The sequence below is a fragment of the Limanda limanda genome, chromosome 10, assembly GCF_963576545.1.
Source record: "Limanda limanda chromosome 10, fLimLim1.1, whole genome shotgun sequence".
Lineage (NCBI taxonomy): Eukaryota > Metazoa > Chordata > Actinopteri > Pleuronectiformes > Pleuronectidae > Limanda > Limanda limanda.
The window spans coordinates 5527125-5550513 of NC_083645.1; the positions used below are offsets into that span (position 1 = coordinate 5527125).

A 23389-nucleotide genomic window follows, 5' to 3' on the forward strand; every position below is an offset into this window, starting at 1 on the left:
GGCACAAGGCTACTTTCATCCTTTTCTAGGACTCTTCCGCTTATCTGTGTTCCAGGAGACTTTACTCTGAGCCTCTTTAAGAATTCACACGGTACAAACTGGAAGGATTTGTAGCCATTTTCAATGTATCGGTGATCGTTAGAGAGAGGCCAGTGATGCAAAACCATATTTCCCACAATGGGTGTGACCAAAGTTTAGCCTCCTTCCTTTTTTGACCGTAGCAAAGGGTCCACTCACCTGATGGGGGAATATACAGGCACCACTGCAGGGAAAAACCTGTACTTGCTTCAGCAGTACATATAATAAATTGGATACGATACAGAGAAGATTAGCATGGCCCCTGCGAAAAGATGACACGCAAATTCGTGAAGGCGTTTCCATATTTTGGTCCAAAAATGACTTTGGCACAAGGCTACTTTCATCCTTTTCTAGGAATCTTCTGCTTATCTGTGTTCCAGGAGGCTTTACTCTGAGCCACTTTATGAATTCACAGGTACAAACTGGAAGGATTTGTAGCCATTTTTAATGTATCGGTGATCGTTAGAGCGAGGCCAGTAATGCGAAACCATATGTCCCACAATGGATGTGACCAAAGTTTAGCCTCCTTCCTTTTTTGACCGTAGCAAAGGGTCCACTCACCTGATGGGGGAATATATACAGGCACCACTGCAGGGAAAAACCTGTACTTGCTTCGGCAGTACATATAATAAATTGGATACGATACAGAGAAGATTAGCATGGCCCCTGCGAAAGGATGACACGCAAATTCGTGAAGCGTTTCCATATTTTGGTCCAAAAATGACTTTGGCACAAGGCTACTTTCCTCCTTTTCTAGGAATCTTCCACTTATCTGTGTTCCAGGAGGCTGTACTCTGAGCCTCTTTATGAATTCACACGGTACAAACGGGAAGGATTTGTAGCCATTTTCAATGTACCGGTGATCGTTAGAGAGAGGCCAGTGATGCGAAACCATATTTCCCACAATGGGTGTGACCAAAGTTTAGCCTCCTTCCTTTTTTGACCGTAGCAAAGGGTCCACTCACCTGATGGGGGAATATACAGGCACCACTGCAGGGAAAAACCTGTACTTGCTTCAGCAGTACATATAATAAATTGGATACGATACATAGAAGATTAGCATGGCCCCTGCGAAAGGATGACACGAAAATTCCTGAAGCGTTTCCATATTTTGGTCCAAAAATGACTTTGGCACAAGGCTACTTCATCCTTTTCTAGGAATCTTCCGCTTATCTGTGTTCCAGGAGGCTTTACTCTGAGCCTCTTTATGAATTCACACGGTACAAACTGGACGGATTTGTAGCCATTTTCAATGTATCGGTGATCGTTAGAGAGAGGCCAGTGATGCGAAACCATATTTCCCACAATGGGTGTGACCAAAGTTTAGCCTCCTTCCTTTTTTGACCGTAGCAAAGGGTCCACTCACCTGATGGGGGAATATATACAGGCACCACTGCAGGGAAAAACCTGTACTTGCTTCGGCAGTACATATAATAAATTGGATACGATACAGAGAAGATTAGCATGGCCCCTGCGAAAGGATGACACGCAAATTCGTGAAGCGTTTCCATATTTTGGTCCAAAAATGACTTTGGCACAAGGCTACTTTCCTCCTTTTCTAGGAATCTTCCACTTATCTGTGTTCCAGGAGGCTTTACTCTGAGCCTCTTTATGAATTCACACGGTACAAACTGGACAGATTTGTAGCCATTTTCAATGTATCGGTGATCGTTAGAGAGAGGCCAGTGATGCGAAACCATATTTTCCACAATGGGTGTGACCAAAGTTTAGCCTCCTTCCTTTTTTGTTCGTAGCAAAGGGTCCACTCACCTGATGGGGGTTTATATACAGGCACCATTGCAGGGAAAAACCTGTACTTGCTTCGGCAGTACATATAATAAATTGGATACGATACAGAGAAGATTAGCATGGCCCCTGCGAAAGGATGACACGCAAATTCGTGAAGCGTTTCCATATTTTGGTCCAAAAATGACTTTGGCACAAGGCTACTTCATCCTTTTCTAGGAATCTTCCGCTTATCTGTGTTCCAGGAGGCTTTACTCTGAGCCTCTTTATGAATTCACACGGTACAACCTGGACGGATTTGTAGCCATTTTCAATGCATCGTGATCGTTAGAGAGAGGCCAGTGATGTGAAACCATATTTCCCACAATGGGTGTGACCAAAGTTTAGCCTCCTTCCTTTTTTGACCGTAGCAAAGGGTCCACTCACCTGATGGGGGATTATATACAGGCACCACTGCAGGGAAACACCTGTACTTCCTCCGGCAGTACATATAATAAATTGGATACGATACAGAGAAGATTAGCATGGCCCCTGCGAAAGCATGACACGCAAATTCGTGAAGCGTTTCCATATTTTGGTCCAAAAATGACTTTGGCACAAGGCTACTTTCATCCTTTTCTAGGACTCTTCCGCTTGTCTGTGTTCCAGGAGACTTTACTCTGAGCCTCTTTAAGAATTCACACGGTACAAACTGGAAGGATTTGTAGCCATTTTCAATGTATCGGTGATCGTTAGAGAGAGGCCAGTGATGCGAAACCATATTTCCCACAATGGGTGTGACCAAAGTTTAGCCTCCTTCCTTTTTTGACCGTAGCAAAGGGTCCACTCACCTGATGGGGGAATATACAGGCACCACTGCAGGGCAACAGCTGTATTTGCTCCGGCAGTACATATAATAAATTGGATACGATACAGAGAAGATTAGCATGACCCCTGCGAAAGGATGACACGCAAATTCGTGAAGCGTTTCCATATTTTGGTCCAAAAATGACTTTGTCACAAGGCTACTTTAATCCTTTTCTAGGAATCTTCCGCTTATCTGTGTTCCAGGAGGCTTTACTCTGAGCCTCTTTATGAATTCACAGGTACAAACTGGAAGGATTTGTAGCCATTTTTAATGTATCAGTGATCGTTAGAGAGAGGCCAGTGATGCGAAACCATATTTCCCACAATGGGTGTGACCAAAGTTTAGCCTCCTTCCTTTTTTGACCGTAGCAAAGGGTCCACTCACCTGATGGGGGAATATATACAGGCACCACTCCAGGGAAAAACCTGTACTTGCTTCGGCAGTACATATAATAAATCGGATATGATACAGAGAAGATTAGCATGGCCCCTGCGAAAGGATGACACGCAAATTCGTGAAGCGTTTCCATATTTTGGTCCAAACATGACTTTGGCACAAGGCTACTTTCCTCCTTTTCTAGGAATCTTCCACTCATCTGTGTTCCAGGAGGCTTTACTCTGAGCCTCTTTATGAATTCACACGGTACAAACTGGAAGGATTTGTAGCCATTTTCAATGTACCGGTGATCGTTAGAGAGAGGCCAGTGATGCGAAACCATATTTCCCACAATGGGTGTGACCAAAGTTTAGCCTCCTTCCTTTTTTGACCGTAGCAAAGGGTCCACTCACCTGATGGGGGAATATACAGGCACCACTGCAGGGAAAAACCTGTACTTGCTTCAGCAGTACATATAATAAATTGGATACGATACAGAGAAGATTAGCATGGCCCCTGCGAAAGGATGACACGAAAATTCCTGAAGCGTTTCCATATTTTGGTCCAAAAATGACTTTGGCACAAGGCTACTTCATCCTTTTCTAGGAATCTTCCGCTTATCTGTGTTCCAGGAGGCTTTACTCTGAGCCTCTTTATGAATTCACCCGGTACAAACTGGACGGATTTGTAGCCATTTTCAATGTATCGGTGATCGTTAGAGAGAGGCCAGTGATGCGAAACCATATTTCCCACAATGGGTGTGACCAAAGTTTAGCCTCCTTCCTTTTTTGACCGTAGCAAAGGGTCCACTCACCTGATGGGGGAATATACAGGCACCACTGCAGGGAAACACCTGTACTTGCTCCGGCAGTACATATAATAAATTGGATACGATACAGAGAAGATTAGCATGGCCCCTGCGAAAGAATGACACGCAAATTCGTGAAGCGTTTCCATATTTTGGTCCAAAAATGACTTTGGCACAAGGCTACTTTCATCCTTTTCTAGGAATCTTCTGCTTATCTGTGTTCCAGGAGGCTTTACTCTGAGCCACTTTATGAATTCACAGGTACAAACTGGAAGGATTTGTAGCCATTTTTAATGTATCGGTGATCGTTAGAGCGAGGCCAGTAATGCGAAACCATATGTCCCACAATGGATGTGACCAAAGTTTAGCCTCCTTCCTTTTTTGACCGTAGCAAAGGGTCCACTCACCTGATGGGGGAATATATACAGGCACCACTGCAGGGAAAAACCTGTACTTGCTTCGGCAGTACATATAATAAATTGGATACGATACAGAGAAGATTAGCATGGCCCCTGCGAAAGGATGACACGCAAATTCGTGAAGCGTTTCCATATTTTGGTCCAAAAATGACTTTGGCACAAGGCTACTTTCCTCCTTTTCTAGGAATCTTCCACTCATCTGTGTTCCAGGAGGCTTTACTCTGAGCCTCTTTATGAATTCACACGGTACAAACTGGAAGGATTTGTAGCCATTTTCAATGTACCGGTGATCGTTAGAGAGAGGCCAGTGATGCGAAACCATATTTCCCACAATGGGTGTGACCAAAGTTTAGCCTCCTTCCTTTTTTGACCGTAGCAAAGGGTCCACTCACCTGATGGGGGAATATACAGGCACCACTGCAGGGAAAAACCTGTACTTGCTTCAGCAGTACATATAATAAATTGGATACGATACAGAGAAGATTAGCATGGCCCCTGCGAAAGGATGACACGAAAATTCCTGAAGCGTTTCCATATTTTGGTCCAAAAATGACTTTGGCACAAGGCTACTTCATCCTTTTCTAGGAATCTTCCGCTTATCTGTGTTCCAGGAGGCTTTACTCTGAGCCTCTTTATGAATTCACACGGTACAAACTGGACGGATTTGTAGCCATTTTCAATGTATCGTTAGAGAGAGGCCAGTGATGCGAAACCATATTTCCCACAATGGGTGTGACCAAAGTTTAGCCTCCTTCCTTTTTTGACCGTAGCAAAGGGTCCACTCACCTGATGGGGGAATATACAGGCACCACTGCAGGGAAACACCTGTACTTGCTCCGGCAGTACATATAATAAATTGGATACGATACAGAGAAGATTAGCATGGCCCCTGCGAAAGGATGACACGCAAATTCGTGAAGCGTTTCCATATTTTGGTCCAAAAATGACTTTGGCACAAGGCTACTTTCATCCTTTTCTAGGACTCTTCCGCTTGTCTGTGTTCCAGGAGACTTTACTCTGAGCCTCTTTAAGAATTCACACGGTACAAACTGGAAGGATTTGTAGCCATTTTCAATGTATCGGTGATCGTTAGAGAGAGGCCAGTGATGCGAAACCATATTTCCCACAATGGGTGTGACCAAAGTTTAGCCTCCTTCCTTTTTTGACCGTAGCAAAGGTTCCACTCACCTGATGGGGGAATATACAGGCACCACTGCAGGGCAACAGCTGTATTTGCTCCGGCAGTACATATAATAAATTGGATACGATACAGAGAAGATTAGCATGGCCCCTGCGAAAGGATGACACGCAAATTCGTGAAGCGTTTCCATATTTTGGTCCAAAAATGACTTTGTCACAAGGCTACTTTAATCCTTTTCTAGGAATCTTCCGCTTATCTGTGTTCCAGGAGGCTTTACTCTGAGCCTCTTTATGAATTCACAGGTACAAACTGGAAGGATTTGTAGCCATTTTTAATGTATCAGTGATCGTTAGAGAGAGGCCAGTAATGCGAAACCATATTTCCCACAATGGGTGTGACCAAAGTTTAGCCTCCTTCCTTTTTTGACCGTAGCAAAGGGTCCACTCACCTGATGGGGGAATATACAGGCACCACTGCAGGGAAAAACCTGTACTTGCTTCGGCAGTACATATAATAAATCGGATATGATACAGAGAAGATTAGCATGGCCCCTGCGAAAGGATGACACGCAAATTCGTGAAGCGTTTCCATATTTTGGTCCAAACATGACTTTGGCACAAGGCTACTTTCATCCTTTTCTAGGAATCTTCTGCTTATCTGTGTTCCAGGAGGCTTTACTCTGAGCCTCTTTATGAATTCACAGGTACAAACTGGAAGGATTTGTAGCCATTTTTAATGTATCGGTGATCGTTAGAGCGAGGCCAGTAATGCGAAACCATATGTCCCACAATGGATGTGACCAAAGTTTAGCCTCCTTCCTTTTTTGACCGTAGCAAAGGGTCCACTCACCTGATGGGGGAATATATACAGGCACCACTGCAGGGAAAAACCTGTACTTGCTTCGGCAGTACATATAATAAATTGGATACGATACAGAGAAGATTAGCATGGCCCCTGCGAAAGGATGACACGCAAATTCGTGAAGCGTTTCCATATTTTGGTCCAAAAATGACTTTGGCACAAGGCTACTTTCCTCCTTTTCTAGGAATCTTCCACTCATCTGTGTTCCAGGAGGCTTTACTCTGAGCCTCTTTATGAATTCACACGGTACAAACTGGAAGGATTTGTAGCCATTTTCAATGTACCGGTGATCGTTAGAGAGAGGCCAGTGATGCGAAACCATATTTCCCACAATGGGTGTGACCAAAGTTTAGCCTCCTTCCTTTTTTGACCGTAGCAAAGGGTCCACTCACCTGATGGGGGAATATACAGGCACCACTGCAGGGAAAAACCTGTACTTGCTTCAGCAGTACATATAATAAATTGGATACGATACAGAGAAGATTAGCATGGCCCCTGCGAAAGGATGACACGAAAATTCCTGAAGCGTTTCCATATTTTGGTCCAAAAATGACTTTGGCACAAGGCTACTTCATCCTTTTCTAGGAATCTTCCGCTTATCTGTGTTCCAGGAGGCTTTACTCTGAGCCTCTTTATGAATTCACACGGTACAAACTGGACGGATTTGTAGCCATTTTCAATGTATCGTTAGAGAGAGGCCAGTGATGCGAAACCATATTTCCCACAATGGGTGTGACCAAAGTTTAGCCTCCTTCCTTTTTTGACCGTAGCAAAGGGTCCACTCACCTGATGGGGGAATATACAGGCACCACTGCAGGGAAACACCTGTACTTGCTCCGGCAGTACATATAATAAATTGGATACGATACAGAGAAGATTAGCATGGCCCCTGCGAAAGGATGACACGCAAATTCGTGAAGCGTTTCCATATTTTGGTCCAAAAATGACTTTGGCACAAGGCTACTTTCATCCTTTTCTAGGAATCTTCTGCTTATCTGTGTTCCAGGAGGCTTTACTCTGAGCCACTTTATGAATTCACAGGTACAAACTGGAAGGATTTGTAGCCATTTTTAATGTATCGGTGATCGTTAGAGCGAGGCCAGTAATGCGAAACCATATTTCCCACAATGGGTGTGACCAAAGTTTAGCCTCCTTCCTTTTTTGACCGTAGCAAAGGGTCCACTCACCTGATGGGGGAATATATACAGGCACCACTGCAGGGAAAAACCTGTACTTGCTTCGGCAGTACATATAATAAATTGGATACGATACAGAGAAGATTAGCATGGCCCCTGCGAAAGGATGACACGCAAATTCGTGAAGCGTTTCCATATTTTGGTCCAAAAATGACTTTGGCACAAGGCTACTTTCCTCCTTTTCTAGGAATCTTCCACTTATCTGTGTTCCAGGAGGCTTTACTCTGAGCCTCTTTATGAATTCACACGGTACAAACTGGACAGATTTGTAGCCATTTTCAATGTATCGGTGATCGTTAGAGAGAGGCCAGTGATGCGAAACCATATTTTCCACAATGGGTGTGACCAAAGTTTAGCCTCCTTCCTTTTTTGTTCGTAGTAAAGGGTCCACTCACCTGATGGGGGTTTATATACAGGCACCATTGCAGGGAAAAACCTGTACTTGCTTCGGCAGTACATATAATAAATTGGATACGATACAGAGAAGATTAGCATGGCCCCTGCGAAAGGATGACACGCAAATTCGTGAAGCGTTTCCATATTTTGGTCCAAAAATGACTTTGGCACAAGGCTACTTCATCCTTTTCTAGGAATCTTCCGCTTATCTGTGTTCCAGGAGGCTTTACTCTGAGCCTCTTTATGAATTCACACGGTACAACCTGGACGGATTTGTAGCCATTTTCAATGCATCGTGATCGTTAGAGAGAGGCCAGTGATGTGAAACCATATTTCCACAATGGGTGTGACCAAAGTTTAGCCTCCTTCCTTTTTTGACCGTAGCAAAGGGTCCACTCACCTGATGGGGGATTATATACAGGCACCACTGCAGGGAAACACCTGTACTTCCTCCGGCAGTACATATAATAAATTGGATACGATACAGAGAAGATTAGCATGGCCCCTGCGAAAGCATGACACGCAAATTCGTGAAGCGTTTCCATATTTTGGTCCAAAAATGACTTTGGCACAAGACTACTTTCATCCTTTTCTAGGACTCTTCCGCTTGTCTGTGTTCCAGGAGACTTTACTCTGAGCCTCTTTAAGAATTCACACGGTACAAACTGGAAGGATTTGTAGCCATTTTCAATGTATCGGTGATCGTTAGAGAGAGGCCAGTGATGCGAAACCATATTTCCCACAATGGGTGTGACCAAAGTTTAGCCTCCTTCCTTTTTTGACCGTAGCAAAGGGTCCACTCACCTGATGGGGGAATATACAGGCACCACTGCAGGGCAACAGCTGTATTTGCTCCGGCAGTACATATAATAAATTGGATACGATACAGAGAAGATTAGCATGGCCCCTGCGAAAGGATGACACGCAAATTCGTGAAGCGTTTCCATATTTTGGTCCAAAAATGACTTTGTCACAAGGCTACTTTAATCCTTTTCTAGGAATCTTCCGCTTATCTGTGTTCCAGGAGGCTTTACTCTGAGCCTCTTTATGAATTCACAGGTACAAACTGGAAGGATTTGTAGCCATTTTTAATGTATCAGTGATCGTTAGAGAGAGGCCAGTAATGCGAAACCATATTTCCCACAATGGGTGTGACCAAAGTTTAGCCTCCTTCCTTTTTTGACCGTAGCAAAGGGTCCACTCACCTGATGGGGGAATATACAGGCACCACTGCAGGGAAAAACCTGTACTTGCTTCGGCAGTACATATAATAAATCGGATATGATACAGAGAAGATTAGCATGGCCCCTGCGAAAGGATGACACGCAAATTCGTGAAGCGTTTCCATATTTTGGTCCAAACATGACTTTGGCACAAGGCTACTTCATCCTTTTCCAGGAATCTTCCGCTTATCTGTGTTCCAGGAGGCTTTACTCTGAGCCTCTTTATGAATTCACACGGTACAAACTGGAAGGATTTGTAGCCATTTTCAATGTATCTGTGATCGTTAGAGAGAGGCCAGTGATGCGAAACCATATTTCCCACAATGGGTGTGACCAAAGTTTAGCCTCCTTCCTTTTTTGACCGTAGCAAAGGGTCCACTCACCTGATGGGGGAATATATACAGGCACCACTCCAGGGAAAAACCTGTACTTGCTTCGGCAGTACATATAATAAATTGGATACGATACAGAGAAGATTAGCATGGCCCCTGCGAAAGGATGACACGCAAATTCGTGAAGCGTTTCCATATTTTGGTCCAAAAATGACTTTGGCACAAGGCTACTTTCCTCCTTTTCTAGGAATCTTCCACTCATCTGTGTTCCAGGAGGCTTTACTCTGAGCCTCTTTATGAATTCACACGGTACAAACTGGAAGGATTTGTAGCCATTTTCAATGTACCGGTGATCGTTAGAGAGAGGCCAGTGATGCGAAACCATATTTCCCACAATGGGTGTGACCAAAGTTTAGCCTCCTTCCTTTTTTGACCGTAGCAAAGGGTCCACTCACCTGATGGGGGAATATACAGGCACCACTGCAGGGAAACACCTGTACTTGCTCCGGCAGTACATATAATAAATTGGATACGATACAGAGAAGATTAGCATGGCCCCTGCGAAAGGATGACACGCAAATTCGTGAAGCGTTTCCATATTTTGGTCCAAAAATGACTTTGTCACAAGGCTACTTTAATCCTTTTCTAGGAATCTTCCGCTTATCTGTGTTCCAGGAGGCTTTACTCTGAGCCTCTTTATGAATTCACAGGTACAAACTGGAAGGATTTGTAGCCATTTTTAATGTATCAGTGATCGTTAGAGAGAGGCCAGTAATGCGAAACCATATTTCCCACAATGGGTGTGACCAAAGTTTAGCCTCCTTCCTTTTTTGACCGTAGCAAAGGGTCCACTCACCTGATGGGGGAATATACAGGCACCACTGCAGGGAAAAACCTGTACTTGCTTCGGCAGTACATATAATAAATCGGATATGATACAGAGAAGATTAGCATGGCCCCTGCGAAAGGATGACACGCAAATTCGTGAAGCGTTTCCATATTTTGGTCCAAACATGACTTTGGCACAAGGCTACTTCATTCTTTTCCAGGAATCTTCCGCTTATCTGTGTTCCAGGAGGCTTTACTCTGAGCCTCTTTATGAATTCACACGGTACAAACTGGACGGATTTGTAGCCATTTTCAATGTATCTGTGATCGTTAGAGAGAGGCCAGTGATGCGAAACCATATTTCCCACAATGGGTGTGACCAAAGTTTAGCCTCCTTCCTTTTTTGACCGTAGCAAAGGGTCCACTCACCTGATGGGGGAATATATACAGGCACCACTCCAGGGAAAAACCTGTACTTGCTTCGGCAGTACATATAATAAATTGGATACGATACAGAGAAGATTAGCATGGCCCCTGCGAAAGGATGACACGCAAATTCGTGAAGCGTTTCCATATTTTGGTCCAAAAATGACTTTGGCACAAGGCTACTTTCCTCCTTTTCTAGGAATCTTCCGCTTATCTGTGTTCCAGGAGGCTTTACTCTGAGCCACTTTATGAATTCACAGGTACAAACTGGAAGGATTTGTAGCCATTTTCAATGTATCGGTGATCGTTAGAGCGAGGCCAGTAATGCAAAACCATATTTCCCACAATGGGTGTGACCAAAGTTTAGCCTCCTTCCTTTTTTGACCGTAGCAAAGGGTCCACTCACCTGATGGGGGAATATACAGGCACCACTGCAGGGAAAAACCTGTACTTGCTTCAGCAGTACATATAATAAATTGGATACGATACAGAGAAGATTAGCATGGCCCCTGCGAAAGGATGACACGCAAATTCGTGAAGCGTTTCCATATTTTGGTCCAAAAATGACTTTGTCACAAGGCTACTTTCATCCTTTTCTAGGAATCTTCTGCTTATCTGTGTTCCAGGAGGCTTTACTTTGAGCCTCTTTATGAATTCACACGGTACAAACTGGACGGATTTGTAGCCATTTTCAATGTATCGGTGATCGTTAGAGAGAGGCCAGTAATGCGAAACCATATTTCCCACAATGGGTGTGACCAAAGTTTAGCCTCCTTCCTTTTTTGACCGTAGCAAAGGGTCCACTCACCTGATGGGGGAATATATACAGGCACCACTCCAGGGAAAAACCTGTACTTGCTTCGGCAGTACATATAATAAATTGGATACGATACAGAGAAGATTAGCATGGCCCCTGCGAAAGGATGTCACGCAAATTCGTGAAGCGTTTCCATATTTTGGTCCAAAAATGACTTTGGCACAAGGCTACTTTCCTCCTTTTCTAGGAATCTTCCACTCATCTGTGTTCCAGGAGGCTTTACTCTGAGCCTCTTTATGAATTCACACGGTACAAACTGGAAGGATTTGTAGCCATTTTCAATGTACCGGTGATCGTTAGAGAGAGGCCAGTGATGCGAAACCATATTTCCCACAATGGGTGTGACCAAAGTTTAGCCTCCTTCCTTTTTTGACCGTAGCAAAGGGTCCACTCACCTGATGGGGGAATATACAGGCACCACTGCAGGGAAAAACCTGTACTTGCTTCAGCAGTACATATAATAAATTGGATACGATACAGAGAAGATTAGCATGGCCCCTGCGAAAGGATGACACGAAAATTCGTGAAGCGTTTCCATATTTTGGTCCAAAAATGACTTTGGCACAAGGCTACTTCATCCTTTTCTAGGAATCTTCCGCTTATCTGTGTTCCAGGAGGCTTTACTCTGAGCCTCTTTATGAATTCACCCGGTACAAACTGGACGGATTTGTAGCCATTTTCAATGTATCGGTGATCGTTAGAGAGAGGCCAGTGATGCGAAACCATATTTCCCACAATGGGTGTGACCAAAGTTTAGCCTCCTTCCTTTTTTGACCGTAGCAAAGGGTCCACTCACCTGATGGGGGAATATACAGGCACCACTGCAGGGAAACACCTGTATTTGCTCCGGCAGTACATATAATAAATTGGATACGATACAGAGAAGATTAGCATGGCCCCTGCGAAAGGATGACACGCAAATTCGTGAAGCGTTTCCATATTTTGGTCCAAAAATGACTTTGTCACAAGGCTACTTTAATCCTTTTCTAGGAATCTTCCGCTTATCTGTGTTCCTGGAGGCTTTACTCTGAGCCTCTTTATGAATTCACAGGTACAAACTGGAAGGATTTGTAGCCATTTTTAATGTATCAGTGATCGTTAGAGAGAGGCCAGTAATGCGAAACCATATTTCCCACAATGGGTGTGACCAAAGTTTAGCCTCCTTCCTTTTTTGACCGTAGCAAAGGGTCCACTCACCTGATGGGGGAATATACAGGCACCACTGCAGGGAAAAACCTGTACTTGCTTCGGCAGTACATATAATAAATCGGATATGATACAGAGAAGATTAGCATGGCCCCTGCGAAAGGATGACACGCAAATTCGTGAAGCGTTTCCATATTTTGGTCCAAACATGACTTTGGCACAAGGCTACTTCATTCTTTTCCAGGAATCTTCCGCTTATCTGTGTTCCAGGAGGCTTTACTCTGAGCCTCTTTATGAATTCACACGGTACAAACTGGACGGATTTGTAGCCATTTTCAATGTATCTGTGATCGTTAGAGAGAGGCCAGTGATGCGAAACCATATTTCCCACAATGGGTGTGACCAAAGTTTAGCCTCCTTCCTTTTTTGACCGTAGCAAAGGGTCCACTCACCTGATGGGGGAATATACAGGCACCACTGCAGGGAAAAACCTGTACTTGCTTCAGCAGTACATATAATAAATTGGATACGATACAGAGAAGATTAGCATGGCCCCTGCGAAAGGATGACACGAAAATTCCTGAAGCGTTTCCATATTTTGGTCCAAAAATGACTTTGGCACAAGGCTACTTCATCCTTTTCTAGGAATCTTCCGCTTATCTGTGTTCCAGGAGGCTTTACTCTGAGCCTCTTTATGAATTCACCCGGTACAAACTGGACGGATTTGTAGCCATTTTCAATGTATCGGTGATCGTTAGAGAGAGGCCAGTGATGCGAAACCATATTTCCCACAATGGGTGTGACCAAAGTTTAGCCTCCTTCCTTTTTTGACCGTAGCAAAGGGTCCACTCACCTGATGGGGGAATATACAGGCACCACTGCAGGGAAACACCTGTACTTGCTCCGGCAGTACATATAATAAATTGGATACGATACAGAGAAGATTAGCATGGCCCCTGCGAAAGAATGACACGCAAATTCGTGAAGCGTTTCCATATTTTGGTCCAAAAATGACTTTGTCACAAGGCTACTTCATTCTTTTCCAGGAATCTTCCGCTTATCTGTGTTCCAGGAGGCTTTACTCTGAGCCTCTTTATGAATTCACACGGTACAAACTGGACGGATTTGTAGCCATTTTCAATGTATCTGTGATCGTTAGAGAGAGGCCAGTGATGCGAAACCATATTTCCCACAATGGGTGTGACCAAAGTTTAGCCTCCTTCCTTTTTTGACCGTAGCAAAGGGTCCACTCACCTGATGGGGGAATATATACAGGCACCACTCCAGGGAAAAACCTGTACTTGCTTCGGCAGTACATATAATAAATTGGATACGATACAGAGAAGATTAGCATGGCCCCTGCGAAAGGATGACACGCAAATTCGTGAAGCGTTTCCATATTTTGGTCCAAAAATGACTTTGGCACAAGGCTACTTTCCTCCTTTTCTAGGAATCTTCCGCTTATCTGTGTTCCAGGAGGCTTTACTCTGAGCCACTTTATGAATTCACAGGTACAAACTGGAAGGATTTGTAGCCATTTTCAATGTATCGGTGATCGTTAGAGCGAGGCCAGTAATGCAAAACCATATTTCCCACAATGGGTGTGACCAAAGTTTAGCCTCCTTCCTTTTTTGACCGTAGCAAAGGGTCCACTCACCTGATGGGGGAATATACAGGCACCGCTGCAGGGAAAAACCTGTACTTGCTTCAGCAGTACATATAATAAATTGGATACGATACAGAGAAGATTAGCATGGCCCCTGCGAAAGGATGACACGAAAATTCCTGAAGCGTTTCCATATTTTGGTCCAAAAATGACTTTGGCACAAGGCTACTTCATCCTTTTCTAGGAATCTTCCGCTTATCTGTGTTCCAGGAGGCTTTACTCTGAACCTCTTTATGAATTCACACGGTACAAACTGGACGGATTTGTAGCCATTTTCAATGTATCGGTGATCGTTAGAGAGAGGCCAGTGATGCGAAACCATATTTCCCACAATGGGTGTGACCAAAGTTTAGCCTCCTTCCTTTTTTGACCGTAGCAAAGGGTCCACACACCTGATGGGCGAATATACAGGCACCACTGCAGGGAAACACCTGTACTTGCTCCGGCAGTACATATAATAAATTGGATACGATACAGAGAAGATTAGCATGGCCCCTGCGAAAGGATGACACGCAAATTCGTGAAGCGTTTCCATATTTTGGTCCAAAAATGACTTTGTCACAAGGCTACTTTCATCCTTTTCTAGGAATCTTCTGCTTATCTGTGTTCCAGGAGGCTTTACTTTGAGCCTCTTTATGAATTCACACGGTACAAACTGGACGGATTTGTAGCCATTTTCAATGTATCGGTGATCGTTAGAGAGAGGCCAGTGATGCGAAACCATATTTCCCACAATGGGTGTGACCAAAGTTTAGCCTCCTTCCTTTTTTGACCGTAGCAAAGGGTCCACTCACCTGATGGAGGAATATACAGGCACCACTGCAGGGAAACACCTGTACTTGCTCCGGCAGTACATATTATAAATTGGATACGATACAGAGAAGATTAGCATGGCCCCTGCGAAAGGATGACACGCAAATTCGTGAAGCGTTTCCATATTTTGGTCCAAAATTGACTTTGGCACAAGGCTACTTCATCCTTTTCTAGGAATCTTCCGCTTATCTGTGTTCCAGGAGGCTTTACTCTGAGCCTCTTTATGAATTCACACGGTACAAACTGGACGGATTTGTAGCCATTTTCAATGTATCGGTGATTGTTAGAGAGAGGCCAGTGATGCGAAACCATATTTCCCACAATGGGTGTGACCAAAGTTTAGCCTCCTTCCTTTTTTGACCGTAGCAAAGGGTCCACTCACCTGATGGGGGAATATACAGGCACCACTGCAGGGAAACACCTGTACTTGCTCCGGCAGTACATATAATAAATTGGATACGATACAGAGAAGATTAGCATGGCTCCTGCGAAAGGATGACACGCAAATTCGTGAAGCGTTTCCATATCTTGGTCCAAAAATGACTTTGGCACAAGGCTACTTTCATCCTTTTCTAGGAATCTTCTGCTTATCTGTGTTCCAGGAGGCTTTACTCTGAGCCACTTTATGAATTCACAGGTACAAACTGGAAGGATTTGTAGCCATTTTTAATGTATCGGTGATCGTTAGAGCGAGGCCAGTAATGCGAAACCATATTTCCCACAATGGATGTGACCAAAGTTTAGCCTCTTTCCTTTTTTGACCGTAGCAAAGGGTCCACTCACCTGATGGGGGAATATATACAGGCACCACTGCAGGGAAAAACCTGTACTTGCTTCGGCAGTACATATAATAAATTGGATACGATACAGAGAAGATTAGCATGGCCCCTGCGAAAGGATGACACGCAAATTCGTGAAGCGTTTCCATATTTTGGTCCAAAAATGACTTTGGCACAAGGCTACTTTCCTCCTTTTCTAGGAATCTTCCACTCATCTGTGTTCCAGGAGGCTTTACTCTGAGCCTCTTTATGAATTCACACGGTACAAACTGGAAGGATTTGTAGCCATTTTCAATGTACCGGTGATCGTTAGAGAGAGGCCAGTGATGCGAAACCATATTTCCCACAATGGGTGTGACCAAAGTTTAGCCTCCTTCCTTTTTTGACCGTAGCAAAGGGTCCACTCACCTGATGGGGGAATATATACAGGCACCACTGCAGGGAAAAACCTGTACTTGCTTCGGCAGTACATATAATAAATTGGATACGATACAGAGAAGATTAGCATGGCCCCTGCGAAAGGATGACACGCAAATTCGTGAAGCGTTTCCATATTTTGGTCCAAAAATGACTTTGGCACAAGGCTACTTTCCTCCTTTTCTAGGAATCTTCCACTCATCTGTGTTCCAGGAGGCTTTACTCTGAGCCTCTTTATGAATTCACACGGTACAAACTGGAAGGATTTGTAGCCATTTTCAATGTACCGGTGATCGTTAGAGAGAGGCCAGTGATGCGAAACCATATTTCCCACAATGGGTGTGACCAAAGTTTAGCCTCCTTCCTTTTTTGACCGTAGCAAAGGGTCCACTCACCTGATGGGGGAATATACAGGCACCACTGCAGGGAAAAACCTGTACTTGCTTCAGCAGTACATATAATAAATTGGATACGATACAGAGAAGATTAGCATGGCCCCTGCGAAAGGATGACACGAAAATTCCTGAAGCGTTTCCATATTTTGGTCCAAAAATGACTTTGGCACAAGGCTACTTTATCCTTTTCTAGGAATCTTCCGCTTATCTGTGTTCCAGGAGGCTTTACTCTGAGCCTCTTTATGAATTCACACGGTACAAACTGGACGGATTTGTAGCCATTTTCAATGCATCGTGATCGTTAGAGAGAGGCCAGTGATGCGAAACCATATTTCCCACAATGGGTGTGACCAAAGTTTAGCCTCCTTCCTTTTTTGACCGTAGCAAAGGGTCCACTCACCTGATGGGGGAATATACAGGCACCACTGCAGGGAAACACCTGTACTTGCTCCGGCAGTACATATAATAAATTGGATACGATACAGAGAAGATTAGCATGGCCCCTGCGAAAGGATGACACGCAAATTCGTGAAGCGTTTCCATATTTTGGTCCAAAAATGACTTTGGCACAAGGCTACTTTCATCCTTTTCTAGGAATCTTCTGCTTATCTGTGTTCCAGGAGGCTTTACTCTGAGCCACTTTTTGAATTCACAGGTACAAACTGGAAGGATTTGTAGCCATTTTTAATGTATCGGTGATCGTTAGAGCGAGGCCAGTAATGCGAAACCATATTTCCCACAATGGATGTGACCAAAGTTTAGCCTCCTTCCTTTTTTGACCATAGCAAAGGGTCCACTCACCTGATGGGGGAATATATACAGGCACCACTGCAGGGAAAAACCTGTACTTGCTTCGGCAGTACATATAATAAATTGGATACGATACAGAGAAGATTAGCATGGCCCCTGCGAAAGGATGACACGCAAATTCGTGAAGCATTTCCATATTTTGGTCCAAAAATGACTTTGGCACAAGGCTACTTTCCTCCTTTTCTAGGAATCTTCCACTCATCTGTGTTCCAGGAGGCTTTACTCTGAGCCTCTTTATGAATTCACACGGTACAAACTGGAAGGATTTGTAGCCATTTTCAATGTACCGGTGATCGTTAGAGAGAGGCCAGTGATGCGAAACCATATTTCCCACAATGGGTGTGACCAAAGTTTAGCCTCCTTCCTTTTTTGACCGTAGCAAAGGGTCCACTCAACTGATGGGGGATTATATACAGGCACCACTGCAGGGAAAAACCTGTACTTGCTTCGGCAGTACATATAATAAATTGGATACGATACAGAGAAGATTAGCATGGCCCCTGCGAAAGGATGACACGCAAATTCGTGAAGCGTTTCCATATTTTGGTCCAAAAATGACTTTGTCACAAGGCTACTTTAATCCTTTTCTAGGAATCTTCCGCTTATCTGTGTTCCAGGAGGCTTTACTCTGAGCCTCTTTATGAATTCACAGGTACAAACTGGAAGGATTTGTAGCCATTTTTAATGTATCAGTGATCGTTAGAGAGAGGCCAGTAATGCGAAACCATATTTCCCACAATGGGTGTGACCAAAGTTTAGCCTCCTTCCTTTTTTGACCGTAGCAAAGGGTCCACTCACCTGATGGGGGAATATACAGGCACCACTGCAGGGAAAAACCTGAACTTGCTTCGGCAGTACATATAATAAATCGGATATGATACAGAGAAGATTAGCATGGCCCCTGCGAAAGGATGACACGCAAATTCGTGAAGCGTTTCCATATTTTGGTCCAAACATGACTTTGGCACAAGGCTACTTCATTCTTTTCCAGGAATCTTCCGCTTATCTGTGTTCCAGGAGGCTTTACTCTGAGCCTCTTTATGAATTCACACGGTACAAACTGGACGGATTTGTAGCCATTTTCAATGTATCTGTGATCGTTAGAGAGAGGCCAGTGATGCGAAACCATATTTCCCACAATGGGTGTGACCAAAGTTTAGCCTCCTTCCTTTTTTGACCGTAGCAAAGGGTCCACTCACCTGATGGGGGAATATACAGGCACCACTGCAGGGAAAAACCTGTACTTGCTTCAGCAGTACATATAATAAATTGGATACGATACAGAGAAGATTAGCATGGCCCCTGCGAAAGGATGACACGAAAATTCCTGAAGCGTTTCCATATTTTGGTCCAAAAATGACTTTGGCACAAGGCTACTTCATCCTTTTCTAGGAATCTTCCGCTTATCTGTGTTCCAGGAGGCTTTACTCTGAGCCTCTTTATGAATTCACCCGGTACAAACTGGACGGATTTGTAGCCATTTTCAATGTATCGGTGATCGTTAGAGAGAGGCCAGTGATGCGAAACCATATTTCCCACAATGGGTGTGACCAAAGTTTAGCCTCCTTCCTTTTTTGACCGTAGCAAAGGGTCCACTCACCTGATGGGGGAATATACAGGCACCACTGCAGGGAAACACCTGTACTTGCTCCGGCAGTACATATAATAAATTGGATACGATACAGAGAAGATTAGCATGGCCCCTGCGAAAGAATGACACGCAAATTCGTGAAGCGTTTCCATATTTTGGTCCAAAAATGACTTTGTCACAAGGCTACTTCATTCTTTTCCAGGAATCTTCCGCTTATCTGTGTTCCAGGAGGCTTTACTCTGAGCCTCTTTATGAATTCACACGGTACAAACTGGACGGATTTGTAGCCATTTTCAATGTATCTGTGATCGTTAGAGAGAGGCCAGTGATGCGAAACCATATTTCCCACAATGGGTGTGACCAAAGTTTAGCCTCCTTCCTTTTTTGACCGTAGCAAAGGGTCCACTCACCTGATGGGGGAATATATACAGGCACCACTCCAGGGAAAAACCTGTACTTGCTTCGGCAGTACATATAATAAATTGGATACGATACAGAGAAGATTAGCATGGCCCCTGCGAAAGGATGACACGCAAATTCGTGAAGCGTTTCCATATTTTGGTCCAAAAATGACTTTGGCACAAGGCTACTTTCCTCCTTTTCTAGGAATCTTCCGCTTATCTGTGTTCCAGGAGGCTTAACTCTGAGCCACTTTATGAATTCACAGGTACAAACTGGAAGGATTTGTAGCCATTTTCAATGTATCGGTGATCGTTAGAGCGAGGCCAGTAATGCAAAACCATATTTCCCACAATGGGTGTGACCAAAGTTTAGCCTCCTTCCTTTTTTGACCGTAGCAAAGGGTCCACTCACCTGATGGGGGAATATACAGGCACCACTGCAGGGAAAAACCTGTACTTGCTTCAGCAGTACATATAATAAATTGGATACGATACAGAGAAGATTAGCATGGCCCCTGCGAAAGGATGACACGAAAATTCCTGAAGCGTTTCCATATTTTGGTCCAAAAATGACTTTGGCACAAGGCTACTTCATCCTTTTCTAGGAATCTTCCGCTTATCTGTGTTCCAGGAGGCTTTACTCTGAACCTCTTTATGAATTCACACGGTACAAACTGGACGGATTTGTAGCCATTTTCAATGTATCGGTGATCGTTAGAGAGAGGCCAGTGATGCGAAACCATATTTCCCACAATGGGTGTGACCAAAGTTTAGCCTCCTTCCTTTTTTGACCGTAGCAAAGGGTCCACACACCTGATGGGCGAATATACAGGCACCACTGCAGGGAAACACCTGTACTTGCTCCGGCAGTACATATAATAAATTGGATACGATACAGAGAAGATTAGCATGGCCCCTGCGAAAGGATGACACGCAAATTCGTGAAGCGTTTCCATATTTTGGTCCAAAAATGACTTTGTCACAAGGCTACTTTCATCCTTTTCTAGGAATCTTCTGCTTATCTGTGTTCCAGGAGGCTTTACTTTGAGCCTCTTTATGAATTCACACGGTACAAACTGGACGGATTTGTAGCCATTTTCAATGTATCGGTGATCGTTAGAGAGAGGCCAGTGATGCGAAACCATATTTCCCACAATGGGTGTGACCAAAGTTTAGCCTCCTTCCTTTTTTGACCGTAGCAAAGGGTCCACTCACCTGATGGAGGAATATACAGGCACCACTGCAGGGAAACACCTGTACTTGCTCCGGCAGTACATATTATAAATTGGATACGATACAGAGAAGATTAGCATGGCCCCTGCGAAAGGATGACACGCAAATTCGTGAAGCGTTTCCATATTTTGGTCCAAAATTGACTTTGGCACAAGGCTACTTCATCCTTTTCTAGGAATCTTCCGCTTATCTGTGTTCCAGGAGGCTTTACTCTGAGCCTCTTTATGAATTCACACGGTACAAACTGGACGGATTTGTAGCCATTTTCAATGTATCGGTGATCGTTAGAGAGAGGCCAGTGATGCGAAACCATATTTCCCACAATGGGTGTGACCAAAGTTTAGCCTCCTTCCTTTTTTGACCGTAGCAAAGGGTCCACTCACCTGATGGGGGAATATACAGGCACCACTGCAGGGAAACACCTGTACTTGCTCCGGCAGTACATATAATAAATTGGATACGATACAGAGAAGATTAGCATGGCTCCTGCGAAAGGATGACACGCAAATTCATGAAGCGTTTCCATATCTTGGTCCAAAAATGACTTTGGCACAAGGCTACTTTCATCCTTTTCTAGGAATCTTCTGCTTATCTGTGTTCCAGGAGGCTTTACTCTGAGCCACTTTATGAATTCACAGGTACAAACTGGAAGGATTTGTAGCCATTTTTAATGTATCGGTGATCGTTAGAGCGAGGCCAGTAATGCGAAACCATATTTCCCACAATGGATGTGACCAAAGTTTAGCCTCTTTCCTTTTTTGACCGTAGCAAAGGGTCCACTCACCTGATGGGGGAATATATACAGGCACCACTGCAGGGAAAAACCTGTACTTGCTTCGGCAGTACATATAATAAATTGGATACGATACAGAGAAGATTAGCATGGCCCCTGCGAAAGGATGACACGCAAATTCGTGAAGCGTTTCCATATTTTGGTCCAAAAATGACTTTGGCACAAGGCTACTTTCCTCCTTTTCTAGGAATCTTCCACTCATCTGTGTTCCAGGAGGCTTTACTCTGAGCCTCTTTATGAATTCACACGGTACAAACTGGAAGGATTTGTAGCCATTTTCAATGTACCGGTGATCGTTAGAGAGAGGCCAGTGATGCGAAACCATATTTCCCACAATGGGTGTGACCAAAGTTTAGCCTCCTTCCTTTTTTGACCGTAGCAAAGGGTCCACTCACCTGATGGGGGAATATACAGGCACCACTGCAGGGAAAAACCTGTACTTGCTTCAGCAGTACATATAATAAATTGGATACGATACAGAGAAGATTAGCATGGCCCCTGCGAAAGGATGACACGAAAATTCCTGAAGCGTTTCCATATTTTGGTCCAAAAATGACTTTGGCACAAGGCTACTTTATCCTTTTCTAGGAATCTTCCGCTTATCTGTGTTCCAGGAGGCTTTACTCTGAGCCTCTTTATGAATTCACACGGTACAAACTGGACGGATTTGTAGCCATTTTCAATGCATCGTGATCGTTAGAGAGAGGCCAGTGATGCGAAACCATATTTCCCACAATGGGTGTGACCAAAGTTTAGCCTCCTTCCTTTTTTGACCGTAGCAAAGGGTCCACTCACCTGATGGGGGAATATACAGGCACCACTGCAGGGAAACACCTGTACTTGCTCCGGCAGTACATATAATAAATTGGATACGATACAGAGAAGATTAGCATGGCCCCTGCGAAAGGATGACACGCAAATTCGTGAAGCGTTTCCATATTTTGGTCCAAAAATGACTTTGGCACAAGGCTACTTTCCTCCTTTTCTAGGAATCTTCCACTCATCTGTGTTCCAGGAGGCTTTACTCTGAGCCTCTTTATGAATTCACACGGTACAAACTGGAAGGATTTGTAGCCATTTTCAATGTACCGGTGATCGTTAGAGAGAGGCCAGTGATGCGAAACCATATTTCCCACAATGGGTGTGACCAAAGTTTAGCCTCCTTCCTTTTTTGACCGTAGCAAAGGGTCCACTCAACTGATGGGGGATTATATACAGGCACCACTGCAGGGAAAAACCTGTACTTGCTTCGGCAGTACATATAATAAATTGGATACGATACAGAAAAGATTAGCATGGCCCCTGCGAAAGGATGACACGCAAATTCGTGAAGCGTTTCCATATTTTGGTCCAAAAATGACTTTGGCACAAGGCTACTTCATCCTTTTCTAGGAATCTTCCGCTTATCTGTGTTCCAGGAGGCTTTACTCTGAGCCTCTTTATGAATTCACACGGTACAACCTGGACGGATTTGTAGCCATTTTCAATGCATCGTGATCGTTAGAGAGAGGCCAGTGATGTGAAACCATATTTCCCACAATGGGTGTGACCAAAGTTTAGCCTCCTTCCTTTTTTGACCGTAGCAAAGGGTCCACTCACCTGATGGGGGAATATACAGGCACCACTGCAGGGAAACACCTGTACTTGCTCCGGCAGTACATATAATAAATTGGATACGATACAGAGAAGATTAGCATGGCCCCTGCGAAAGCATGACACGCAAATTCGTGAAGCGTTTCCATATTTTGGTCCAAAAATGACTTTGGCACAAGGCTACTTTCATCCTTTTCTAGGACTCTTCCGCTTATCTGTGTTCCAGGAGACTTTACTCTGAGCCTCTTTAAGAATTCAC

At 44.1% G+C, this 23389-nt stretch overlaps 58 non-coding genes across 58 annotated transcripts; all 58 read left to right on the forward strand.

Moving 5' to 3' along the window:
* Positions 1-278: 278 nt before the first annotated feature.
* On the forward strand, positions 279-385 carry LOC133012415 (U6 spliceosomal RNA). Its single transcript, XR_009680875.1, has one exon. It is a non-coding gene; the product is annotated as a U6 spliceosomal RNA (small nuclear RNA).
* A 297-nt stretch (positions 386-682) lies between these two features.
* Positions 683-789, forward strand: LOC133012499 (U6 spliceosomal RNA). Its single transcript, XR_009680954.1, has one exon. It is a non-coding gene; the product is annotated as a U6 spliceosomal RNA (small nuclear RNA).
* A 295-nt stretch (positions 790-1084) lies between these two features.
* Positions 1085-1191, forward strand: LOC133012411 (U6 spliceosomal RNA). The gene has a single exon (XR_009680872.1). It is a non-coding gene; the product is annotated as a U6 spliceosomal RNA (small nuclear RNA).
* A 296-nt stretch (positions 1192-1487) lies between these two features.
* On the forward strand, positions 1488-1594 carry LOC133012500 (U6 spliceosomal RNA). The gene has a single exon (XR_009680955.1). It is a non-coding gene; the product is annotated as a U6 spliceosomal RNA (small nuclear RNA).
* Positions 1595-1891: 297 nt separating this feature from the next.
* Positions 1892-1998, forward strand: LOC133012501 (U6 spliceosomal RNA). The gene has a single exon (XR_009680956.1). It is a non-coding gene; the product is annotated as a U6 spliceosomal RNA (small nuclear RNA).
* Positions 1999-2293: 295 nt separating this feature from the next.
* On the forward strand, positions 2294-2400 carry LOC133012987 (U6 spliceosomal RNA). The gene has a single exon (XR_009681411.1). It is a non-coding gene; the product is annotated as a U6 spliceosomal RNA (small nuclear RNA).
* Positions 2401-2695: 295 nt separating this feature from the next.
* On the forward strand, positions 2696-2802 carry LOC133012959 (U6 spliceosomal RNA). Its single transcript, XR_009681386.1, has one exon. It is a non-coding gene; the product is annotated as a U6 spliceosomal RNA (small nuclear RNA).
* A 296-nt stretch (positions 2803-3098) lies between these two features.
* On the forward strand, positions 3099-3205 carry LOC133012901 (U6 spliceosomal RNA). Its single transcript, XR_009681331.1, has one exon. It is a non-coding gene; the product is annotated as a U6 spliceosomal RNA (small nuclear RNA).
* Positions 3206-3500: 295 nt separating this feature from the next.
* On the forward strand, positions 3501-3607 carry LOC133012864 (U6 spliceosomal RNA). The gene has a single exon (XR_009681296.1). It is a non-coding gene; the product is annotated as a U6 spliceosomal RNA (small nuclear RNA).
* Positions 3608-3901: 294 nt separating this feature from the next.
* LOC133012936 (U6 spliceosomal RNA) lies at positions 3902-4008 on the forward strand. Its single transcript, XR_009681364.1, has one exon. It is a non-coding gene; the product is annotated as a U6 spliceosomal RNA (small nuclear RNA).
* Positions 4009-4304: 296 nt separating this feature from the next.
* Positions 4305-4411, forward strand: LOC133012503 (U6 spliceosomal RNA). Its single transcript, XR_009680958.1, has one exon. It is a non-coding gene; the product is annotated as a U6 spliceosomal RNA (small nuclear RNA).
* Positions 4412-4706: 295 nt separating this feature from the next.
* On the forward strand, positions 4707-4813 carry LOC133012865 (U6 spliceosomal RNA). The gene has a single exon (XR_009681297.1). It is a non-coding gene; the product is annotated as a U6 spliceosomal RNA (small nuclear RNA).
* Positions 4814-5100: 287 nt separating this feature from the next.
* Positions 5101-5207, forward strand: LOC133012729 (U6 spliceosomal RNA). Its single transcript, XR_009681169.1, has one exon. It is a non-coding gene; the product is annotated as a U6 spliceosomal RNA (small nuclear RNA).
* A 295-nt stretch (positions 5208-5502) lies between these two features.
* On the forward strand, positions 5503-5609 carry LOC133012887 (U6 spliceosomal RNA). Its single transcript, XR_009681318.1, has one exon. It is a non-coding gene; the product is annotated as a U6 spliceosomal RNA (small nuclear RNA).
* Positions 5610-5903: 294 nt separating this feature from the next.
* Positions 5904-6010, forward strand: LOC133012903 (U6 spliceosomal RNA). The gene has a single exon (XR_009681333.1). It is a non-coding gene; the product is annotated as a U6 spliceosomal RNA (small nuclear RNA).
* Positions 6011-6306: 296 nt separating this feature from the next.
* LOC133012504 (U6 spliceosomal RNA) lies at positions 6307-6413 on the forward strand. The gene has a single exon (XR_009680959.1). It is a non-coding gene; the product is annotated as a U6 spliceosomal RNA (small nuclear RNA).
* Positions 6414-6708: 295 nt separating this feature from the next.
* On the forward strand, positions 6709-6815 carry LOC133012866 (U6 spliceosomal RNA). The gene has a single exon (XR_009681298.1). It is a non-coding gene; the product is annotated as a U6 spliceosomal RNA (small nuclear RNA).
* A 287-nt stretch (positions 6816-7102) lies between these two features.
* Positions 7103-7209, forward strand: LOC133012730 (U6 spliceosomal RNA). Its single transcript, XR_009681170.1, has one exon. It is a non-coding gene; the product is annotated as a U6 spliceosomal RNA (small nuclear RNA).
* A 296-nt stretch (positions 7210-7505) lies between these two features.
* LOC133012505 (U6 spliceosomal RNA) lies at positions 7506-7612 on the forward strand. The gene has a single exon (XR_009680960.1). It is a non-coding gene; the product is annotated as a U6 spliceosomal RNA (small nuclear RNA).
* Positions 7613-7909: 297 nt separating this feature from the next.
* LOC133012506 (U6 spliceosomal RNA) lies at positions 7910-8016 on the forward strand. Its single transcript, XR_009680961.1, has one exon. It is a non-coding gene; the product is annotated as a U6 spliceosomal RNA (small nuclear RNA).
* A 294-nt stretch (positions 8017-8310) lies between these two features.
* Positions 8311-8417, forward strand: LOC133012988 (U6 spliceosomal RNA). Its single transcript, XR_009681412.1, has one exon. It is a non-coding gene; the product is annotated as a U6 spliceosomal RNA (small nuclear RNA).
* A 295-nt stretch (positions 8418-8712) lies between these two features.
* LOC133012888 (U6 spliceosomal RNA) lies at positions 8713-8819 on the forward strand. The gene has a single exon (XR_009681319.1). It is a non-coding gene; the product is annotated as a U6 spliceosomal RNA (small nuclear RNA).
* Positions 8820-9113: 294 nt separating this feature from the next.
* On the forward strand, positions 9114-9220 carry LOC133012904 (U6 spliceosomal RNA). Its single transcript, XR_009681334.1, has one exon. It is a non-coding gene; the product is annotated as a U6 spliceosomal RNA (small nuclear RNA).
* Positions 9221-9516: 296 nt separating this feature from the next.
* On the forward strand, positions 9517-9623 carry LOC133012507 (U6 spliceosomal RNA). The gene has a single exon (XR_009680962.1). It is a non-coding gene; the product is annotated as a U6 spliceosomal RNA (small nuclear RNA).
* A 295-nt stretch (positions 9624-9918) lies between these two features.
* On the forward strand, positions 9919-10025 carry LOC133012731 (U6 spliceosomal RNA). The gene has a single exon (XR_009681171.1). It is a non-coding gene; the product is annotated as a U6 spliceosomal RNA (small nuclear RNA).
* A 294-nt stretch (positions 10026-10319) lies between these two features.
* On the forward strand, positions 10320-10426 carry LOC133012905 (U6 spliceosomal RNA). Its single transcript, XR_009681335.1, has one exon. It is a non-coding gene; the product is annotated as a U6 spliceosomal RNA (small nuclear RNA).
* Positions 10427-10722: 296 nt separating this feature from the next.
* LOC133012509 (U6 spliceosomal RNA) lies at positions 10723-10829 on the forward strand. The gene has a single exon (XR_009680963.1). It is a non-coding gene; the product is annotated as a U6 spliceosomal RNA (small nuclear RNA).
* A 294-nt stretch (positions 10830-11123) lies between these two features.
* On the forward strand, positions 11124-11230 carry LOC133012563 (U6 spliceosomal RNA). The gene has a single exon (XR_009681013.1). It is a non-coding gene; the product is annotated as a U6 spliceosomal RNA (small nuclear RNA).
* A 297-nt stretch (positions 11231-11527) lies between these two features.
* LOC133012819 (U6 spliceosomal RNA) lies at positions 11528-11634 on the forward strand. The gene has a single exon (XR_009681254.1). It is a non-coding gene; the product is annotated as a U6 spliceosomal RNA (small nuclear RNA).
* A 295-nt stretch (positions 11635-11929) lies between these two features.
* On the forward strand, positions 11930-12036 carry LOC133012646 (U6 spliceosomal RNA). The gene has a single exon (XR_009681091.1). It is a non-coding gene; the product is annotated as a U6 spliceosomal RNA (small nuclear RNA).
* Positions 12037-12330: 294 nt separating this feature from the next.
* LOC133012889 (U6 spliceosomal RNA) lies at positions 12331-12437 on the forward strand. The gene has a single exon (XR_009681320.1). It is a non-coding gene; the product is annotated as a U6 spliceosomal RNA (small nuclear RNA).
* A 294-nt stretch (positions 12438-12731) lies between these two features.
* LOC133012906 (U6 spliceosomal RNA) lies at positions 12732-12838 on the forward strand. The gene has a single exon (XR_009681336.1). It is a non-coding gene; the product is annotated as a U6 spliceosomal RNA (small nuclear RNA).
* Positions 12839-13132: 294 nt separating this feature from the next.
* LOC133012868 (U6 spliceosomal RNA) lies at positions 13133-13239 on the forward strand. The gene has a single exon (XR_009681300.1). It is a non-coding gene; the product is annotated as a U6 spliceosomal RNA (small nuclear RNA).
* A 294-nt stretch (positions 13240-13533) lies between these two features.
* Positions 13534-13640, forward strand: LOC133012937 (U6 spliceosomal RNA). Its single transcript, XR_009681365.1, has one exon. It is a non-coding gene; the product is annotated as a U6 spliceosomal RNA (small nuclear RNA).
* A 296-nt stretch (positions 13641-13936) lies between these two features.
* On the forward strand, positions 13937-14043 carry LOC133012510 (U6 spliceosomal RNA). The gene has a single exon (XR_009680964.1). It is a non-coding gene; the product is annotated as a U6 spliceosomal RNA (small nuclear RNA).
* Positions 14044-14337: 294 nt separating this feature from the next.
* Positions 14338-14444, forward strand: LOC133012869 (U6 spliceosomal RNA). The gene has a single exon (XR_009681301.1). It is a non-coding gene; the product is annotated as a U6 spliceosomal RNA (small nuclear RNA).
* A 294-nt stretch (positions 14445-14738) lies between these two features.
* On the forward strand, positions 14739-14845 carry LOC133012732 (U6 spliceosomal RNA). The gene has a single exon (XR_009681172.1). It is a non-coding gene; the product is annotated as a U6 spliceosomal RNA (small nuclear RNA).
* Positions 14846-15140: 295 nt separating this feature from the next.
* Positions 15141-15247, forward strand: LOC133012802 (U6 spliceosomal RNA). The gene has a single exon (XR_009681238.1). It is a non-coding gene; the product is annotated as a U6 spliceosomal RNA (small nuclear RNA).
* A 294-nt stretch (positions 15248-15541) lies between these two features.
* Positions 15542-15648, forward strand: LOC133012391 (U6 spliceosomal RNA). The gene has a single exon (XR_009680853.1). It is a non-coding gene; the product is annotated as a U6 spliceosomal RNA (small nuclear RNA).
* A 296-nt stretch (positions 15649-15944) lies between these two features.
* LOC133012511 (U6 spliceosomal RNA) lies at positions 15945-16051 on the forward strand. The gene has a single exon (XR_009680965.1). It is a non-coding gene; the product is annotated as a U6 spliceosomal RNA (small nuclear RNA).
* Positions 16052-16348: 297 nt separating this feature from the next.
* On the forward strand, positions 16349-16455 carry LOC133012512 (U6 spliceosomal RNA). The gene has a single exon (XR_009680966.1). It is a non-coding gene; the product is annotated as a U6 spliceosomal RNA (small nuclear RNA).
* A 295-nt stretch (positions 16456-16750) lies between these two features.
* Positions 16751-16857, forward strand: LOC133012870 (U6 spliceosomal RNA). Its single transcript, XR_009681302.1, has one exon. It is a non-coding gene; the product is annotated as a U6 spliceosomal RNA (small nuclear RNA).
* Positions 16858-17150: 293 nt separating this feature from the next.
* On the forward strand, positions 17151-17257 carry LOC133012734 (U6 spliceosomal RNA). Its single transcript, XR_009681173.1, has one exon. It is a non-coding gene; the product is annotated as a U6 spliceosomal RNA (small nuclear RNA).
* Positions 17258-17553: 296 nt separating this feature from the next.
* LOC133012538 (U6 spliceosomal RNA) lies at positions 17554-17660 on the forward strand. Its single transcript, XR_009680991.1, has one exon. It is a non-coding gene; the product is annotated as a U6 spliceosomal RNA (small nuclear RNA).
* A 297-nt stretch (positions 17661-17957) lies between these two features.
* Positions 17958-18064, forward strand: LOC133012513 (U6 spliceosomal RNA). The gene has a single exon (XR_009680967.1). It is a non-coding gene; the product is annotated as a U6 spliceosomal RNA (small nuclear RNA).
* Positions 18065-18358: 294 nt separating this feature from the next.
* LOC133012413 (U6 spliceosomal RNA) lies at positions 18359-18465 on the forward strand. Its single transcript, XR_009680873.1, has one exon. It is a non-coding gene; the product is annotated as a U6 spliceosomal RNA (small nuclear RNA).
* A 294-nt stretch (positions 18466-18759) lies between these two features.
* LOC133012871 (U6 spliceosomal RNA) lies at positions 18760-18866 on the forward strand. Its single transcript, XR_009681303.1, has one exon. It is a non-coding gene; the product is annotated as a U6 spliceosomal RNA (small nuclear RNA).
* Positions 18867-19160: 294 nt separating this feature from the next.
* On the forward strand, positions 19161-19267 carry LOC133012939 (U6 spliceosomal RNA). Its single transcript, XR_009681367.1, has one exon. It is a non-coding gene; the product is annotated as a U6 spliceosomal RNA (small nuclear RNA).
* Positions 19268-19563: 296 nt separating this feature from the next.
* On the forward strand, positions 19564-19670 carry LOC133012515 (U6 spliceosomal RNA). Its single transcript, XR_009680969.1, has one exon. It is a non-coding gene; the product is annotated as a U6 spliceosomal RNA (small nuclear RNA).
* A 294-nt stretch (positions 19671-19964) lies between these two features.
* On the forward strand, positions 19965-20071 carry LOC133012872 (U6 spliceosomal RNA). Its single transcript, XR_009681304.1, has one exon. It is a non-coding gene; the product is annotated as a U6 spliceosomal RNA (small nuclear RNA).
* A 294-nt stretch (positions 20072-20365) lies between these two features.
* On the forward strand, positions 20366-20472 carry LOC133012735 (U6 spliceosomal RNA). Its single transcript, XR_009681174.1, has one exon. It is a non-coding gene; the product is annotated as a U6 spliceosomal RNA (small nuclear RNA).
* A 295-nt stretch (positions 20473-20767) lies between these two features.
* On the forward strand, positions 20768-20874 carry LOC133012803 (U6 spliceosomal RNA). The gene has a single exon (XR_009681239.1). It is a non-coding gene; the product is annotated as a U6 spliceosomal RNA (small nuclear RNA).
* A 294-nt stretch (positions 20875-21168) lies between these two features.
* On the forward strand, positions 21169-21275 carry LOC133012400 (U6 spliceosomal RNA). Its single transcript, XR_009680861.1, has one exon. It is a non-coding gene; the product is annotated as a U6 spliceosomal RNA (small nuclear RNA).
* Positions 21276-21571: 296 nt separating this feature from the next.
* Positions 21572-21678, forward strand: LOC133012516 (U6 spliceosomal RNA). The gene has a single exon (XR_009680970.1). It is a non-coding gene; the product is annotated as a U6 spliceosomal RNA (small nuclear RNA).
* A 295-nt stretch (positions 21679-21973) lies between these two features.
* Positions 21974-22080, forward strand: LOC133012873 (U6 spliceosomal RNA). Its single transcript, XR_009681305.1, has one exon. It is a non-coding gene; the product is annotated as a U6 spliceosomal RNA (small nuclear RNA).
* Positions 22081-22373: 293 nt separating this feature from the next.
* On the forward strand, positions 22374-22480 carry LOC133012736 (U6 spliceosomal RNA). Its single transcript, XR_009681175.1, has one exon. It is a non-coding gene; the product is annotated as a U6 spliceosomal RNA (small nuclear RNA).
* Positions 22481-22777: 297 nt separating this feature from the next.
* LOC133012920 (U6 spliceosomal RNA) lies at positions 22778-22884 on the forward strand. The gene has a single exon (XR_009681349.1). It is a non-coding gene; the product is annotated as a U6 spliceosomal RNA (small nuclear RNA).
* Positions 22885-23177: 293 nt separating this feature from the next.
* On the forward strand, positions 23178-23284 carry LOC133012991 (U6 spliceosomal RNA). Its single transcript, XR_009681415.1, has one exon. It is a non-coding gene; the product is annotated as a U6 spliceosomal RNA (small nuclear RNA).
* Positions 23285-23389: the final 105 nt, after the last annotated feature.